Here is an 18,633-nt window from a genome sequence, read left to right as displayed (position 1 = left end):
GATTTTTCACGTGGCTCTCATTAAAGAATCCTAGGATCAGTGCCAAGAGGATTTGGCAATTTCTAATTATGACTGCATAATCAATGTGACAAGAGATAAGTATGCCTTCGCATCAGGCTAAATATACTATTCTTACCTCTTATTTCTGTTCTCGAATACATACACCCAAATGGGTATATGTCTATTTAAGACATGTAGATACATATACATATGCACATTTAAAATTCAGTGAGCATGGATATGCATCAAGTGCATTTAAAATGACATAAGTTCCTCTGAAAGATTTAATATCAGACATAGCCATCTTTACAAAACAGCTTGTTCTGCTTTTTCTTTTTCTTTTCTTTTTTTTTTATTATTTTAATTAAAGGGCCTATATATAGTAAATTCTTTCATATTTGGCAGCCATGGGACCAGGAGGTTGCCGGATATTCAAATATTCTGGATAATAGAGAGGTATACCTAGCAGTGCATAGCATTAAAATAAAAACAAGATTAGATATTAAGAAACAAACAAAAATGTATGTAGAGTAAGTACTTTATTTATCAACAATAATAGTATTGTAAACTTACACTGTATTTGCTGTATTTATTTGTATTTACTTTCACTACACTGTACTTATAGAAAATGTAACTAAAATTTACTTATGGTTAAAATGCTGGTTATCTGAGAGTTCTGGATAATAGAATGCTGGATATGATTTTAGTGTACGATAGCATAAATTGAGTTAGTATGGCCTTGCAAGTGCTTTTCTGTGCAACCTTGAACTCCATACAGATACCATTTAAAAAATATGCCCATTCTTTGAAACAGCAGCAGACACCCCGTGCTACAACCGTAACTAATACACACCTATACTAAAACTACCTGGGATTTTACTGTTTTGGTTACCAAGCAAGCAACAACATGCTTACCTTTTAATTTATAATGGAATCAAGATTTCAAGCTTGAAGCCAAGTTATATAAAACACATTACTGATACCACTCTCAGAATTTGTGCATTTCTAATTAACAGAAGAATTAAATATTGGCTCTAAATTCTTTATATAACATGACCTTATTGCATAGGCTGGTAGACACATTAATAATATGGAATACTGATACCAATATTAGCCATGTACTGTTATGAAAGCTGCAATATCTCTACCAATCCCAAGAATTACAGTTTGCCATCACAATGTGGACAACTAAAATACCTAACCATTTACCTAACCCACTTCTATTAAGCAAATACAACTAGCACTGTTAAGCAAAAGCCTCAGCAAAAATATAGGCCTTACACACCATTCCCTAGGTCAAACACAGCAGACTCTAGAGCAGGAGCAGGCAAGATGCCAGCCAGATACATCCCATCAAGCCTTTTGATCAGGGCCCATGGCCCAGCCTGCTGGAAACTTGAGGCTATTCAAAATAGCTGGTAATTCCCTCTAGGCGCTGTGCACCCTTTGCGGCATGGGAAGGGAGGTGAAGAGAGGGAGAAGTAGGTGCTACAAACTGTTCCTGCCCCCAGTCCAGTCTTCGCAGTTCCCATTGGCCAGAAACTGATGATTGGGCTAGTGGCATCACACAAAGTTCCCCCCACCCCGAAGGTACACAGCACCTATAGGGAGACACCAGTCATTTTGAGCAGCCTCAGGATGCAGCAGGCAAACAGATTGCCTTGGGGTCTCATTGGGCTGCTGGCCAGGAGCCACAAAGATATGTACCTCCCATCCACAGCCTGTCTCTTAGCACCCCAGTCCCTCCCACTTCCCTGCTCTATGCCACAAGCCACCACCCCTTCAAGTCTCAGGTCAACACCCATGCCCTTGCACCCTCCTTTCCCCTCCGCCCCAAGTCACAACTCTTTCCCAGACCCTGCACCCTTGCCTACACCCTCCCCCAGATCAGAATCCTCTCCCACACCCATACCCCTTCCCCAACCCTGCACATCAATCCTCTGTCCCATGTCACAACCCCCTTCTTTACCCAAACTCACTCAGGCCCCACACCCTCTCCTACACCCCTATTCTCTACCCTGAGCTCCCCTCTCTACTCATCTTCCATCCCAGACCCCAAACCCCTCCATACGAAAGTGCAGCCCTTGACCACTTACCAAAATCTTGGAGTGGCCTCCATCAAAAATTATTGTCCATCCCTACTTTACAGAATTACAAAAGAACTCAGTTCCACTGTATAGCACCTTCCATCGATCTTTATCCCAGCTCTCCCAAAACTTTAATCTCTGAATTGTTAAGGTAAAATGTCTCAAGTGTTTTTAATAAATGCTAAATAACAATATTATTACTACCAAACAAAGCAGCAGAAATGTAGCACTTTAAAGACTTACAAAATGATTTATTCTGTGATGAGCTTTCGTAGGACAGATCCACTTCTTTAGAGCCAAAGAAGAATCTGAAGAAGTGGATCTGTCCCATGAAAGCTCATCACTGAATAAATCATTTTGTTAGTCTTTAAAGTGCTACATTTCTCCTGCTTTGTTTTGTTGGAGTACAGACTAACACGGCTACCTCTCTGTTAATATTATTACTATTAAACCTTAAGACAGCTTCCTAAAAATAAAAATCTATTGATAATAATCGCTACCATTTTGCCCAGTGTAACTCCCTTTAATTGAAGCATTTCAGAGCACTTTCAAGCTTTAAGCAATCCTTATAGTATACCTCTGAAGTCCTAGCCGTTGTTATTTCTCAGATGTGTTTTGGTATTAAAAGGTACCAGAGCTCAGGCAGTGAGTCAATGTCACAAGTGAGCAGATAGCTCAGAAGTACTGACATCTTAATTCCATAATCTAATCACTATGCCTTTGGACTCAGTTTGAGACCCCATAACAGAATATGGTAGTCCCACAAGGGCTGCATTCCCACGCACCTTCATACACCTTGAATTTCACTAAGTCAGGGGGCAGCTTTTTCCCTGGTGGAATGCATATTCTGCAGCTGGGGAAGCAGCAGGTGCACCTGGAGCTCTTCTTGAAAGGTAAGTCCTGGAGCTGGGGGAGGGGGGCAGCTGGGGAGGGTTAAGCCTGGCGGTGTGTTTGGACTGTGGGAGAGAGGCAGGGGGGTTAAGCCTGGGGTGAGTTAGGGCTGCAGTGTGGCAGGGAGTGGTGAGCTGGAGCCACATGGGGTGGAGGTGAACTGGGGCCGGGCACGGGGGCGGGGCGGGGCGGGGGGCAGTGAGCCAGGGCCAGGGGGGTTTAAGCTGGAGCTGCATGGGGAGCAGGATTTTGAGTTGCGCTTAAATGCGAGTTAAATCGTAACTCAGAATTATGCATTTCAGGGATTACTGTATTCTAAGGGATGAAAAACCAGGAGACAAGTATACTTGTCCTGCTGCAGAGGGAACCTGTCAAAGGCTAAGATCAGGAATAGAAAACATATTTGCAATTAACCTAGAACAGCTTGATTTACACTTCTCAGAATCAAAGGAAAGAGGAAACGATGTTGAGAATTATGCAAGTCAAATCAGCCTGAAGAATCACGTGATTTAAATCTAAAGGCAACTTCAAAACCAACTCAAAAGAGTGTGCAAAACATGCAAAGCAGCCAGATATATGAATATTGCCCGAACAGTTTTTGCAGCATCTAGATCCTTCAACTACTAGCTGAACAGAAGCAGAAATTTTTTCATCTTTGTGAAAAGATTAAACGTCTCTTTTGCCCTAAATTCAAAAAAAAAAAAAAAAGAGAGAAAGAGAAAGATTTTTTTTCCTGCAAATATGTCAGTAAGAATCAGCAGACAGGTGGACTTGAACCTGGGACCTCTGAAGCTTAGTACATGAACCTCTACAGCAGCCATGTAGAACTTTCATTGGGCCCAGGGACAACAATCCATAGACAAATCAGTCAGAGGCCCCACAAGTGAGAAGCAACAAAGCACCCTCATTGATGTGCTTCACGATGGTAAGGCGACTGGGTCTCAGCAGGAGTTGGGTGCAGGAGCAGGCTGAGGGTGGGAGAAATTGCAGGAGCAAGCTGGGGGTGTCGGTCCAGGTGGGAGAAAGAGTACAGGAGAGTTTGAGTTGTGGGTTCTGGAAGGGAGGGGTCAGTGTAGAGATGAAGGGAAACGAAGGCAGGGGGCAGGAGCAGAATACAGGTGGGGAGTCTGGCTGGGAGGGGGTGAAGGGTCTGTGTGAAGCTGGCTAAGTGGGGAGATGAGACTTCTGGAAGGGACAGGTCAGGAGCAGAGGGCAGGTGGGGAACCAGGGTGTGAGGAAGGGGGAAGGAGTGGGGGTCTGGATGGGAGGGGAGCAGTCAAGGAGCCTGGGCAATGGGGATGCACTTACCTGCTCACCTCCGGACGTGTATGGCTTTGAGCCCCCGCTCCTTGTTCCCAGGCACTGCCCTCTGGTGCTCTGATTGGCCAGAATTCCAGCAGTGGCCATCCGGCTGAGGCTGCTGCTGCTCCTCCTCCCCTTCCCTTAGCTGGGGAACAGCAGTGAGTGGCAGTCAAGCCCAGAGCTGCTTCCTGTTCTCCTGGCCCTCAGCGGAGGCCATATTCTGGATGAAGCTCTGGCTTGCCTGATCTGGCCCGCAAAGCTCGGTGTTCCGCACCTCCAACCCTGCCACAGGCTGGATACTATGGAGAGGAGCCCCAATCCTCAGGGTCTGGATCTGGACCATGGGCTCCCTACCCCTGCTCTACAGCTTGAGCTAAAAGCCAGCTGCTTCTCAGCTAAGGCTATAGAGGAGACTCATTCTTTCTGTAAACATTCTAAGTACCACTAAATGGGACAGTGAAACACACCCTGTATGTGTGGGGTAAAGACTCTAATATAATAAGTAAAATCACTGCTGATATTCTTATATGTTCTACAAAAGCATCACACCTCATTTGGAACAGGCAGCACCAGTTTTTAAAGTACTGTTCTCGCAATATTTATATTAATTGTTGTGTTTCACCTTGAACAATAGGTTGCTTTAAAATAAATGCAATTCCTTGCCCATATGGACAAGTTAGTCTCCAAGAATAAGGTCACACACAGATAGTTTTTAGAAGACGACTGAGGTGAACCTTATGCAAATTGCACTGTGGCTTTCATTCACTACTTCTGCTGAACAGGGTTAACTTTACGTTCTTTAAGTTCTTTAAGAATTTTCATAGACTGTTTCCCTCCTGGGCTAATTGCCCATATTCCTTCAGGATTCACAGAAGTGTCTTTTTGTAATCAAGTCCAATTTTTCTACAAAAAGGCACATAATGTTCTACAAAGAAACTGAGAATCATCCTTTTAAGAAAATTGTAAATAAATGTACATGCGGAACAGATAAACAGCATATTGTTTTATATTCTGCCCTCTGTTCAACAATTTTGAATTATTCTACTACAAATGTTCTGAGTATGGCTAAGTAGTACCAGTGGTGTCAGTCAGTAATGTCCTTAAGCTGATTTATTTATTTATTGGCAAACAAAAAGATTTGACTATCTACTCTACTCCCTGCATTTCCTTCCCAAACTCCTTTGGACTGCCAAGACATTTATGCCTAGATATAGAACTGATCTCAGATGACTGCTATTTTATGTAGCAGGAGGTGCATATTCAGGGGAGGGATAGCTCAGTGATTTGAACATTGGCCTGCTAAACCCAGGGTTGTGAGCTCAATCCTTGAGGAGGCAGGGACTGGACTAGATGACCTCCCAGGGTCCCTTCCAGTTCTAGGAGGATGTGCGTAATATTTATTATTTTAGAGAGCCAGAAAAATGAGGCTTTACTCAGCCAGGCACTAGCTATACTTTCCCTCGGCCATCCATCCCAGTTCTTAAAAACACTGCAGGTCTTATAGATACAAGGTGACCTACTTTTCAGCCACTTGTTTGTCACAACTACTTCCATGACAATATTACCTCAAACCAAGCTACTTTCTCAACTGACGACTAAGTGAAAGTTAATTTTCCAATAACCTTCTTCAATACTATCAATCTCTGCCAGTGATACTCTTCAACACATCTGAAAATTTACACCATGGACCAATCCCTCATCATTTTCAGGCAGCTGCATGCTATTACATACTTGCATAAATGCAACAGCCAATTTGTTTCAAAAGAGATCCTAAATATTTACCTTATTTTAAAACTATCTGCACTCAATGCAAACCATGCTAACAGCTGGGGAATGACCAAATAAAGCAACAATGCTCATCAAGAGAAAATTTTATATAGAGACTGATTCTACCATTGACAATCTTTATTCTTTCCACTGAAACAAGAAGATATTAAGGATTTATTCCCCCACTAACAACAGAGAAGTATGAACAGCTACCTCAGAAATTAATGAAAAACTGACCCATTCACATGTCACAAACATAAGCCCATCTTAAAATCTCTAGGTCAGACATAGCTTAAGTACTAAGCAAAAATCAAGTGCTCAGATAACAGATAAAGAGTGGTGACAGCCGAGGAACAAGTCAAACCAAGTTAAAATCAACTTATCTGGTCTCCAAATGTTTACTGGTCACTATCAAACTAGCCAATAACCGGTCAGCAATTATTAGAAAATCTCGCCCACATTTTATAAGTTTACTGAGTTTAGTTCTATGTATGTTCATATACTTTAATCTGAACAAAGCTGATGGATCACAAAGCCATATACAGATACTTTACATTGTAGATGCAACTCTAGCTTTGTGCTAAAATGGTTTAATCTGGAAGCTGTATTAATATTTTTCAATTTAATTTCCAGAAATGAAATTAATTTGATAGTGGGTATGAGAATGCCAAAGCAAATGTGAATCTGAGACTTTAATAAATTATTTGGAAAGATTTCTTTTTTAAATCTACTTTTGACTAATAGCAGTAAATGGTAGAAATGACTGAACAAAGTAGCCAGCTGTATTCTTCTGCAAGAAAGTTTTAAACTGAACCTTTTATGCTTATACGAAATAATTACACATCAGATGTCTTGCTTGGTTCAAGTTTGGACATCCAATGAGATTCTTGGATTACCCCTCAAGGGAGCGACTTTAGTAAACATTAGTAAACCTTTGTATGCACAATACAACATATTGTAGGATCTGAAAGTGTTTTACGGACATACTTTTTAACATTCTTGTGTGGTAGTTATTATTAAACACATAGCTGTGAGGCACAGAACAAGTAAATGACACTGCTTAAGGTCATAAAGAAAAGTCAGAGCTGGGAACAGAACAGATCCATCCTGACTCCATGCCTTGCTCTCATCACCAGACAGAGTCACAAAATAAATATGTGGATTACTGCAGTGATTTATAGATGTTTTGAAGTGACCAGGGGTAGGTGTGCAGGGCATCTATAAAAATAGCAGTGACATTCTGTTAGTTCAAATTCTCACAAAATGAAACACTTGCCACACTACAGCCATGGCCTTAAAATCTTTTTCAAGAAAGCAACATTAATATGTGGTAAAGGGGGAGTACACAGACTAAAGAATGAGATATTAAGATAAATAGAAAAAGTTTAGTAATGAAGTCAGAATACTTAGTTGGACTGCTGCATAAAATATTGCCGCACTTATACAAGATCGGCAGAAGCTCAAACTACCCGTGAAAACACATTCTATTCTGCACTAATTTTGGATTAAAATACAATTTGTCAGTCAAAACAGAAAGCAAGCCACCGCAGTGACAATCATCCACAAGCATACCAGCAGCCATGTAGCTCTTTAAAGACTAACAAAAAAAACTCATCACCTAACAAATTGTTTTGTTAGTCTTTAAAGAGCTACATGATTGCTAGTTTGTTTTATTAGACTACATGCTAACACTGTTACCTCTCTGTTACTACCAAAAGCATGAAAAGGAAGGGGTCTCATACAGAGAATTATCTGGGCCTAGTCTTTTCCACACTCTAGATTGCAGTGAGCAAACTTTTTATACTTGGCCCCCCTTTTCATGCCTGCAATTAGCAGGACCCCTCAGATGGCCCTGGAAGTGACCCACTGCACTCACCAGCCTGCAGAGGCCACAGGGGAGGAGGGAATGGAAAAGATTAGAGGGAACATTAGTCTGGGGTGCGATTTCAAAAGACTCTGAAAAACATGAGTCCAATGCTGGAGAGCCAGGTTTAAGGGACTGCTTCCCTCCCCACTCTGAAGGCAGCTCCCGCCAACTCCCTAGAACAGCAGCAGCAGTATGGGCTGGGACAGGAGCAGTTCCACTGGTGCACCACCAGTTACCTGATTGTGGTCAGGTGGGGCAGGGCGAGGGAGCCGAGGAGACAGCTTCACTGCCCAGCAAAATAGAGTGTAAAGGCAGCAGGACTCACGGGGGCGGGAGACACGCTGGGCTTTGTCTGTGCATGGAGTGGAGTCAGGTGCCAGGCGGGAGGAGGCAGCAGCGGTTATTGCGAGGGAAAATGGACAGGTTATGTGCCTTATGTGCACTCCCTCCCGCCGAGCTGGCTTTGTCCCCCATCAATGACATTGAGGCTGCAGGGAGTCGGACTTTGCTGCACCTCCTCATAAGTAATTACATGCCCTCTGTGGGGGCAGGTGCACTCCCTGCTTTGTGGACTCCTGCTCTAGACTCAGAGCACAAGGATTACCATGGGGCACACAAAACTCAGATGTGTTGGCATTTCAGAAACTGAATCCTAACCAAGTGGAGGCTGCATCTATTTATCCTCTGACTTCACCTTTCAAATAATCAGTGCCACTTGAACCCATCGAGTCTTTCCACAACTTATCAGAGACCCTCATTCCATCTTTTCTGCAGGTTAAGATTATTCAGTTTTAAACTATTAAAATCCCATGTTTACAGTATCAAGTACAAAAAAATTATGAGCCCTACATGGAGCTGTTCAAATCTTCAGGAGCACTAAAATCAACCCTTACACCTAGGGCCCTACCTAATTTACAGCCATGAAAAAACACATCACAAACTGTGAAATCTGGTCCTTTGTCTGCTTTTGCCGTCTACTGTGTACATTTCACAGGAAAAGTTTGCATTTCTCAAATGTGGGGGGGGTTTACAGTATTCCCACCCTTACTTCTGCACTGCCTTCAGAGCTGGTCTGCTGAAGAATGGCAGCTGTAGGCCAGGCATCCAGCTCTGAAGGCAGCACTGCAGAAGTTCAGGTGGCAATGGCATACTATTCTTTGGTTATTCTGCACTGCTGCCTTCCGAGCTGGGTGGTCAGAGGGCGTCATGTTGAGGCCCAGCTCTGTAGGCAGCCTCCTAGAAATAAAGGGTGGCAACACTTTATCATGCCACCCTTACTTCTGTGCTACTGATGACAGCAGGTCCACCTTAAGAGCTGGGCTCCTGACCAGCAGCTGAGGCTTTCTGTTTGCCCACCTCTCCAGCCATGGCCACTGCCAGCAGCTGTGCAGAAGTTAGAGTAGCAGTAGCACAACCCTCCTACAATTAACTTGCACCTCATCCAACTCCTTTTTGGGTCAGGACTACTGCAATTACAACACTGAAGTATTTCAGATTTAAATAGCTGAAGTCATGAAATTTATGGTTTTTAAAATCCTACGACTGTAAACTGACCAAAATGGACTGTGAACTTGGTGGGACCCTACCTACTTATTCTTCTCATCATACAAACTAATCATTGGCCCTAACTATATTGAAGTGAAATGTATATGTAGATACTGTGATAGGTTGAATCACAGAGGTCACCTTGGGGCTGTCATCCAGTGTACTGATCAGGCCACTTAGTCCATCTACCTGCTCTTTGGGGCCCCACACCATCCTGTCCTGCTGGGCCAGAAACTCTTCTCTCCCCAGCCAAGGCACAGAATTGAAGTAACAGTCCCCCACTCTCCTGGGAGAGCACCACAGATGAAGAACCAGCTCAGCTACAGCAAATTGTCAGCACACAGATACACAAGTCTCAGGGTGCATCTACACTAGCCGGCTACTTCGAAGCAGCCGGCACAATGTCGAAATAACACGCGTCATGTCCACACGCGCTGTGTGCTATTTTGACGTTGAAATCGACGTTAGGTGGCGAGACATCAAAATCGCTATTCCTATCTGAAGATGGGAATAGCAACCTCCTTCGACGTTCAACGTTGAAGTAGGGCGTGTAGATGATCCACATCCCGCTATTTCAAAACAGGGGGGTCCTCCACGGTGGCCATCAGCTGAGAGGTTGAGAGACACTCTGTCCAGCCCCTGCAGGGCTCTATGGTCACCGCATGCAGCAGCCCTTAGCCCAAGGGTTTCTGGCTGCTGCTGCTGCAGCTGGGGGTCCATGCTGTGTGCACAGGGTCTGCAAGTGGTTGTCGGCTCTGTGTATCTGGGAGGGGCCCTTTAAGGGAGCAGCTTGGGGCTTTGCTGGCCCCCTATTTCGACGGGGAGCACTTGTGTGTGGATGCTCCGCACTTCCTTCCGGGGTGGCCCCTTTCAACGTTCTCTGTCGCTACTTTGATGTTGAACATCAACAGCACCAGCCCTGGAGGACATGGGGACGATATGCATCGAAGTAGCCTATTTCAATGTCCTTACATCGAAATAGGCTACTTTGACATAGTGTGCTAGTGTAGACGTTGCCTCAATGTCAACCAAAACCCAGATAAACCCACCTTACTCTGTATAAAAGTTTTACACACAGAAAGCTCATAAGTTTATCAATAAAAGAGATATACAGTAGTTGCTCTACTCAGATAACAGTTACTTAAACTAGGTGTGATAATAAACAAAAGTGTTTTTATTAAATATTTAAGAGTAGGATTTAATTGATTGTAAGTGAAAACAGACAGATCAAAGTAAGTTACTAAGCCAAAATAAGTAATAATTGCTCTTTATCTACCTGGTTTATTTTTTAAATCAAGTCAACTGGATATTTTTTATTAAATCAAATCTGATTTTTTAAAATCAATAATAAATTTCTCACCTAAAAATAAACTACAATAATATTTTATCAAAATCATACTACACCTACACTTACAGTCTCATAAAAATGAATTTATAGCTCTAGTTTGTCCAGCCCAATAATCAGCTCTTGCTTCTTGAAAGTCCTGGGCTTTCAATTTCTGTTTCTCAGCAGACTAACATATACAAAGACACACACAGGCTGAATAGTATTTTTTTTGGGGGGGTGGGGGGGGCAGGCGGGCCGTGCTTACACAATGATGGACATGGGCCAAGTACAGCAGAGTTAGTTAAGACACTGTCTAAAGACAGAGACAATATATAGGAAAAGACAGAGGCAGCATAAAAAGAAACAGTGGAGTAGACTGGAAAGAAAAAAAAGACATTCAGCGCATGTGCGCACACACACACACGACTTTCTATATTCCTCTATGCTTTCACCACCGAAAAAATATTATAGCTTTTGGGGGCAAAAGTGATGCTGTCTGGTAATATTATGAAGAAATTCATTCCTTGGGTAAAAAAGGAAAACATGTTAAGTGTAAGCAATGCAAGACGATGATGCAGGGCCTAGCTGCAAGAATGAAACATCATAAGGAAAACTGCTTGTTGGAAGAAAAATATTGATCAAATTTGCAATGCATCATTTTTCAAGACTCTCTTTATGCCATAAATTCCCAGGCTGTTTGCCATGTTGGATTTTGCTTGACAACAAAAATAGTTAATTTACTTAATCCTTATGGCCTGTTTAATAAGTTAACTAGGTTTAGAATCTATCGCCCACATACATGGTACAAAAAGGTGCGCTAAGAGAAATCCAGAGCTGCCAGTTGCCACTGAATGTCATTTTCTGATTTTCTATTACACAATACAGTAAAATGCCTTTAATCCAGCCTCTGATGGTCCAGAAATCCTGATGGTTCAGCATCCCCCGAGATATGCACACCTCAGAATTCACATAAGTTGGGGGGGGTTTGAGTGGTGGGCTGGGGCTGTGGGAGGGGAGCTTGGGGGCTTAACCCTGGAGTGGATTAGGGCTGCAGGGGAGCCAGGGGGATGGAGTTGAGACGGGGAGCACAGGGTGGTAAAGAAGCTGCAGGAGCGTGGGGTTGTGAAGAAGCTGGAAACACTGAGGAGCGGTAGCGGTGAGCCATGACATGTGCGTTTGAACTTAGGTATGGGGGTTATGGTGACATCCAACAGTTTGGAAAATTGGTAATCTAGCACCTATCAAGTCCCGGACATGCTGGATTAAAGGAATTTTACTGTGCATGCCTCTTATTTTGGAACATCATGGCCACAGACCACAACGGTGATGCCATAATATTCCCTATTTTACTTCTGCATAACTCAGCTTTTTCCAAAAGAACTTCATCCTATACTTGTTATCAACACAAAAAAGCAGTAAAGTAGCACTTTAAAGACTAACAAAATAATTTATTAGGTGAGCTTTCATGGGACAGACCCACTTCTTCGGGCCATACCAGAACAGACTCAATATTTAAGGCATAGAGAGCCAAAAATAGTAATCAAGGTTGACAAATCAGAAAAAAAATTATCAAGCTGAGCAAATCAGAGAGTAGAGGGGCGGGGGGGAGGGTCAAGAATTAGATTAAGCCAAGTATGCAAAAGAGCCACTATAATGACCCAGATAATTTGCATCCTGGTTCAACCCACATGTTAATGTGTTGAATTTTAATATACAAGACAGTTCAGCAGCCACTCTTTCCAAAGTAGTGTAAGAATTCCTCTTCAGTAAGACGCAAACTCTTAAGTCATTAACAGAATGGTCCACTCCATTAAAATGTCAGTTGACCGGTTTGTGGATCAGGAGTTTTTTTTGTGTCTGTTTTGTGCCCATTAATTCTTTATCTGAGAGAGTTTGAAGTCTGTCCAATATCCAAAGCATCCGGGCATTGTTGGGACATAATGGCATATATGATGTTAGTTGAGGAACATGAGAATGTGCCCGTGATTCTGTGACTAACCTGGTTAGGTCCAGTAATAGTATCCCCAGAATAGATAGATGAAGAAAGTTGGCAGCGGGCTTTGTTGCAAGGAAAAGTCCCAGGACTGGTGTTCCTGGGGTATAGACTGTGGCTGTTGGTGAGAATCCTCAAAAGATTGGGAGGTTGTCTGTTGGAGAGAACGGGCCTGTCACCTAGGGCCTTCTGGAGTGTGGCATCCTGATTAATGATAGGTTGTAGGTCTTTAATAATGCATTGCAGTGGTTTGAGTTGGGGGCTGTAGGTAATGACCAGTGGTTTTCTGTTCTTGGCTTTTTTGGGCCGATCTTGGAGTAGCTGGTCTCTGGGTATTCGTCTGGCCCTGTCAATTTGCTTTTTTATTTCTCCTGGTGGGTAATTCAGGTTTATGAATATTTGGTAAAGATCTTGTAGTTTTTGGTCTCTGTCAGTAGGATCAGAGCAAATGCGAATGTACCTAAGGGCCTGACTGTGAACAATGGATCTAGTTATGTGTGCAGGATGGAAGCTAGAAGCATGCAGGTAAGTAAAGCAATCAGTGGGTTTCTGGTAGATCATGGTACTGATCAGGCCATACCTGATTTTTACTGTAGTGTCCAGGAAATCTCTCTCTCGCATGGAGTAAGGTAGGCACAAGTTGACGGTGGGGTGCAGATTGTTAAAAGTCTCTGTGGAATTCTTCTAGAGTCTCTATACCATGGGTCCAAATCATAAAGATGTCATCAGTGTATCTTAAGTAGTGATGGGGTAATAGGGGATGAGAGCTGAGGAATCGTTGTTCCAGGTCAGCCATAAATATATTAGCATATTGTGGGGCCATGCAGGTGCCCATAGCAGTTTCACTAAACTTGAGGTATAAATTGTCTCCCAAATCGGAAATAATTGTGGGTGAGAACAAAGTTACAGAGGTCAGACACCAGACTGGCTGTGGTGACATCAGGAATGGTATTCCTGATTGCTTGTAATCAGCCTTCATGTGGAATATTAGTGTACAGAGCCTCTTCATCCATGGTGGCAAGGATGGTGTTGTCAGGAACTTTTCCAATGTTTTGTAATTTCCTCAGGAAGTCAGTGGTGTCTCAGACATAGCTGGGAATGTTGTGGCATAGGGTTTGAGGACAGAGTTCACATAACTGGATAGTCCAGTGGTAAGGGTGCCAATACCTGAAATGATAGGTCGTCTGGGGCTCCCAGGTTTGCGGATTTTGGGAAGTAAATAGAATAATCCAGGATGGGGCTCAGATAGTGTGTCTGAGTGAATGAGGTCCCGAGCAGCAGCTTAAGGGTACTTAAGCGCAGTGAATCTTAGGTGTTTTGGTAACCTGGAGTCAGCTCTACATAAAAATGACAGTGGGAGTGGGGAAGATGAAAGCTAGTAGTAGCAGCATCAGCATCCTTCAGTCTATGTAGACTATGGATCGCGCCCTTCGTAGTTCCATTTGGGATCATCATTTGCAGCGTTGACTGTGACTGTGAAGGCCCACATGAGAGTGACAGTCCTTGGTGCATCTGTTGCATGTGTAATGGGTGTCTGGCAGGTCCTTACTGTGGGCTCGCTTCTCCTCTGCTAGCTGTCTGATCCTCATCTCACCCTTCTGAAGGCACTTGTGTAGTTCCTGCCTCCATCTGCTGCGATCGTCTGCCAGCTCCTCCCAGCTGTCCGGCTTGATGTCTACCTCCCTGAGGTCTCTCTTGCAAACATCTTTGTAGAGCAACTGGGGGCATCTGGGAGGTCTTTTGCCAGAGGCTAGCTTGCCATACAGGATGTCTTTTGGGATCCTTCCATCATTCATGCTGTGGATGTGGCCAAGCCAGCGGAGCCGCCGCTGCCTGAGGAGGGTGTGCATGGTTGGGATTCCAGCTTGCTCAAGGACAGCAGTGTTAGATACTCTGTCCTTCCATGATATTTCAAGGATGCGCCTGAGGCAGCGCAAGTGGAAGACGTTCAGCCTCTTTTCCTGGCGGGCATACAGGGTCCAAGACTCACTGCCATAAAGGAGGGTGCTGAGGATGCAGGCTCTGTAGACTTGCATTTTGGTGTGGGTGTACAACTTGATGTTATTCCACACTCTCTCGCTGAGTCTGGACAGAGTTGTGGCTGCTTTTCCGATCCTCCTGTTTAGCTCAGACTCCAATGACAGGGTGTCAGTGATGGTGGCCCAAGGTAAACGAACTCGTGGACGACCTCTAACGTATAGTTGTCAATGCTGATTGACGGAGGTTCAGCAACGTCCTGAGCAAGTACATTTGTCTTCTTTAGGCTAATGGAAAGCCCGAAGTCCTTGCATGCTTTGGAGAACCGATCCAGCAGTTTCTGAAGCTGGTCTTCTGTGTGTGACACAACAGCAGCGTCATCTGCAAACAGCATATCTCTGATGAGGACTTTCCGCACCTTAGATTTAGCCTTCAGCCTTGCACGATTAAACAGTTTCCCATCAGATCTTGTGTGCAAAAGGATGCCCTCTGTTGAAGATCCAAAGGCATGCTTCAGGAGGAGCGCAAAGAAGATCCCGAACAATGTCAGAGTAAGGACACATCCTTGTTTGATGCTGCTCCTGATGCTGAAAACATCCGATAATGTGCTGTCATATTGGATGGTTCCTCTCATGTCTTTGTGGAAAGACTGGATCATCTTGAGTAACCATGGCGGACAGTCTATCTTGTGGAGCAGTTTGAACAGTCCATCCCTGCTGACCAAGTCGAAGGCCTCGGTCAGGTCGATGAAGGCAATATAGAGTGGCTTCCTCTGCTCCCTGCATTTCTCCTGCAGCTGTCTCAGAGAGAAGACCATGTCAACGGTAGATCTCTCTGCACGGAATCCTCACTGTGATTCGGGATACACCCTCTCAGCAATCTTCTGGAGTCTGCCAAGGATGACGCGAGCGAACAGTTTACCAGTGACGCTTAGGAGGGAGATTCCACGGTAATTGTTGCAGCCGCTTCTGTCTCCTTTGTTCTTATACAAGGTTACGATGTTAGTGTGGTACATATCCTGTCGAACCTCTCCCTCTCTCCAGCACAGGCACAGTAGCTCATGTAGGGGTTCCAGGAGAGTGTCTGTGGCACACCTGATTACCTCAGGTGGTATACCATCCTGGCCCGGGGCCTTTCCTACTGCAATGCTGTCGATGGCTGTCTTCAGTTCATCCACAGTTGGTTCCTGGTCCAGTTTGCCCACTACTGGTAGGAGCTCAATGACATCGAGGGCTGTATCAACCACAATGTTCTCGCGTGAGTACAGCTCAGAGTAGTGCTCGACCCAGCGCTCCATCTCTTTGGCTTTGTCAGCGATGACTTCACCAGATTTGAATTTCAGAGGTGTCATCTTGTTCTGGGTGGGTCCTAATGCCTTCTTGATGCCCTCGTACATTCCCCTGAGATTACCAAAGTCAGCACTGGTCTGGATGCTGCTGCACAGCTTAAGCCAGTAGTTGTTGGCACAGCGCCTGGCCATCTGCTGTACTGTTTTTCTGGCTGCTTTGAGTGCTTGCAGGGTACTCTGGCTCAGCGAGCGTTTGTACTCCAGGAGTGCAGCGTGCTTCTTTTCGATGGCTGGAATCATCTCATCGGAGTTAGCGTTGAACCAGTCATTTGTGTTTCTAGCTCTTCTTCCAAACACCGACAAGGCCATGTTGTAAATTGTATCCCTCAGATGCTGCCATCTGGATGTCACCTCGGCACCCCCAGGGCTGCTGCGCAGATTCTCCTCGAGGGTCTCTCTCAACTTTTCAGCTCTCTCTGAGTTTGCTGACTTTTTGGCATCAATGTGGGGCCTTCCAGTTGGTTTAGAGTGGTACAGCTTCTTGGGAATCACCTTGAGTTTGGAGCAAACTAGAGAGTGATCTGTATCGCAGTCGGCACTATGATAGCTGCGTGTCAGAAGGACATTTCTGAGGTTATCACATCTAGCGATGACCACGTCTAGTTGATGCCAGTGTTTCGACTGTGGGTGTCTCCTATGAGCAGATGGGAATAAGGGGACTTCGAAGTAGGCGGCGTCCTTTCAAAAAGGAGCCTCATCTGAATGAGGCACGCGGTGGCGAGCCGCATCAATTTCGAAGTGCTACAGCCGCCCGCATGCTAATGAGATGTAGGTATTTACATGGCCATTTCAAAGTTTTTGGTTAGTGTAGATGTAGGCAAAGTGAAGCAGAGAAGGTGTGTGGAGAACAATAGCAAAATATTCCATTTTAGTGTGCTTTTTATAATTGCTTCTTTCAATTAGAAGCTCAATGCAGTTATTTTTAAAAAACAGAGGAGTAACTCTACTAATGGTTAAAATGCCATACTACAGAGTATACATGTGGCCAATACGTAGTCATGCAATTAATCACAGCTGCTTTGGGCTTTGATGGCTGAGAGGCACAAATCAAATGACTGAGTTAATAATCTTACAAGTTATAGCTTTACCGTATGGAACACTGTGTTGTAATAAATCTGAAAAACAGATATTATAAAATCCTTTCCCACAAAAAAATTTATCATGAGAAACTTCACTAAAACAATAGTTCTTAACTGAAAACTGAAATCCTAACTCCCTGCTACACGCAGCACGTATGTTAAAATTGGAATGATACAGAGAAGATTAGCATGGCCCCTGCGCAAGGATGACCCATGCATTCGTGAAGTGTTCCATTAAAAAAAAATAAAAACACTTCATACTAAGTAGCTGAGAATCTCACCGATGTGTCACCTAATAGGTGGCGGGTTGGTTTGTTTGTTTTTTTTAAAAGAAAACAAAATACAATGTATCAGGCAGAAACTCAATACATCTTTATATATGAAGCAATTCCCAATCCCTCACAGTACAGGTTGAATGCCTGTAGTCCTGCATTCTCTCAGCCAGCAACAATTATAATCCAGCATGATTTTAGTTAGCTGGGTGACCACTTATCATAGGTGTGGCCAAGTTCCCGAGGGTCCCATGAAATTATTTTACAGTCACCAGTCCTGGCTCTCAGTGTTCTGTGCTGTTATTTGCATGGTCCAGAAAATTCTCATGTGGCACTAGTCAGGTCCTGAGGATGATAGACTAGAGAAGATCAACATGTACAGTATTTTCCAAAAGAATTCAATTCACTGATCTGCAAGGTTTAAAATGATGTATTTACAGTCCTTTTAAAAAAAGTAAGGTAACTGATAACGTTAGGAAAGAAATGACTAACTGGGAAAAGGTAGGGAAAAATTTTACATAACCCCATAGTTTCTGATGCTCACAGACATGACTCAACAGATTCAGTTTATTTCAGACCAACTCAGGAAAAGGGGAAGTGAGTTGTAAAGTCAAGGGGACCTCAAAGAGAACACTCTGCCAGCATCTTCCTTATTTTTAAACAGTGGCCATTCCAGTTTGAGGACCACCGCTGATCTCAAATGTGACAGCTCAGCATGGGGAGACAGTACAGACCAGAATCTCAGGCTTTAAATTTACACTCATCCCTTGCAATACAAGCACAATTGGTTCCCAACTTTCTGCTTGTAGATGAAAACTCATAAGAGGGACAGTAAATTACCAGTAAATTACACGTAAAAGTCTGATTGGTTCCAAGTGCTCCTAACTTGGAGAAAGAGTGGCAGGAGGTGGCGCTTGCTTTTGAAAGCTGAGTGAACCTTTGGTTGGGGGCGGGGTTGAGGAGGGTTAAAGGCTGGGGGCAGTTTAGGGACATGAGTGGGAGAGAGTTTTAAAACATGGTGGCAGGTTGGGTCGGGGGGCTCAGGCTGCTGCAGGTTGGGTCTGTGGGGCTGGCGGTGGGGGGTTAAGGCTGCAACAGTTTAGCTCTGCGGAGCCAATGGGGGCGGGGGGGGGGTCTAGGTTGTGGCAGTTTAGGTGTGCAGGGCCAGCAGGGGAGTT

General features: G+C 44.1%; 1 protein-coding gene and 1 non-coding gene across 3 annotated transcripts in view; one reads left to right on the top strand and one right to left on the bottom strand.

Moving 5' to 3' along the window:
- Positions 1–18,633, bottom strand: part of NEK6 (NIMA related kinase 6) — a 141,906-nt gene that overhangs the window by 103,418 nt on the left and 19,855 nt on the right. The window lies entirely within an intron of this gene.
- On the top strand, positions 17,321–17,424 carry LOC142024151 (U6 spliceosomal RNA). The gene has a single exon (XR_012648429.1). It is a non-coding gene; the product is annotated as a U6 spliceosomal RNA (small nuclear RNA).

This window comes from Carettochelys insculpta, chromosome 21 (assembly GCF_033958435.1).
Source record: "Carettochelys insculpta isolate YL-2023 chromosome 21, ASM3395843v1, whole genome shotgun sequence".
Taxonomy (NCBI): domain Eukaryota; kingdom Metazoa; phylum Chordata; order Testudines; family Carettochelyidae; genus Carettochelys; species Carettochelys insculpta.
This window is presented reverse-complemented; position numbering and strand designations above follow the sequence as displayed.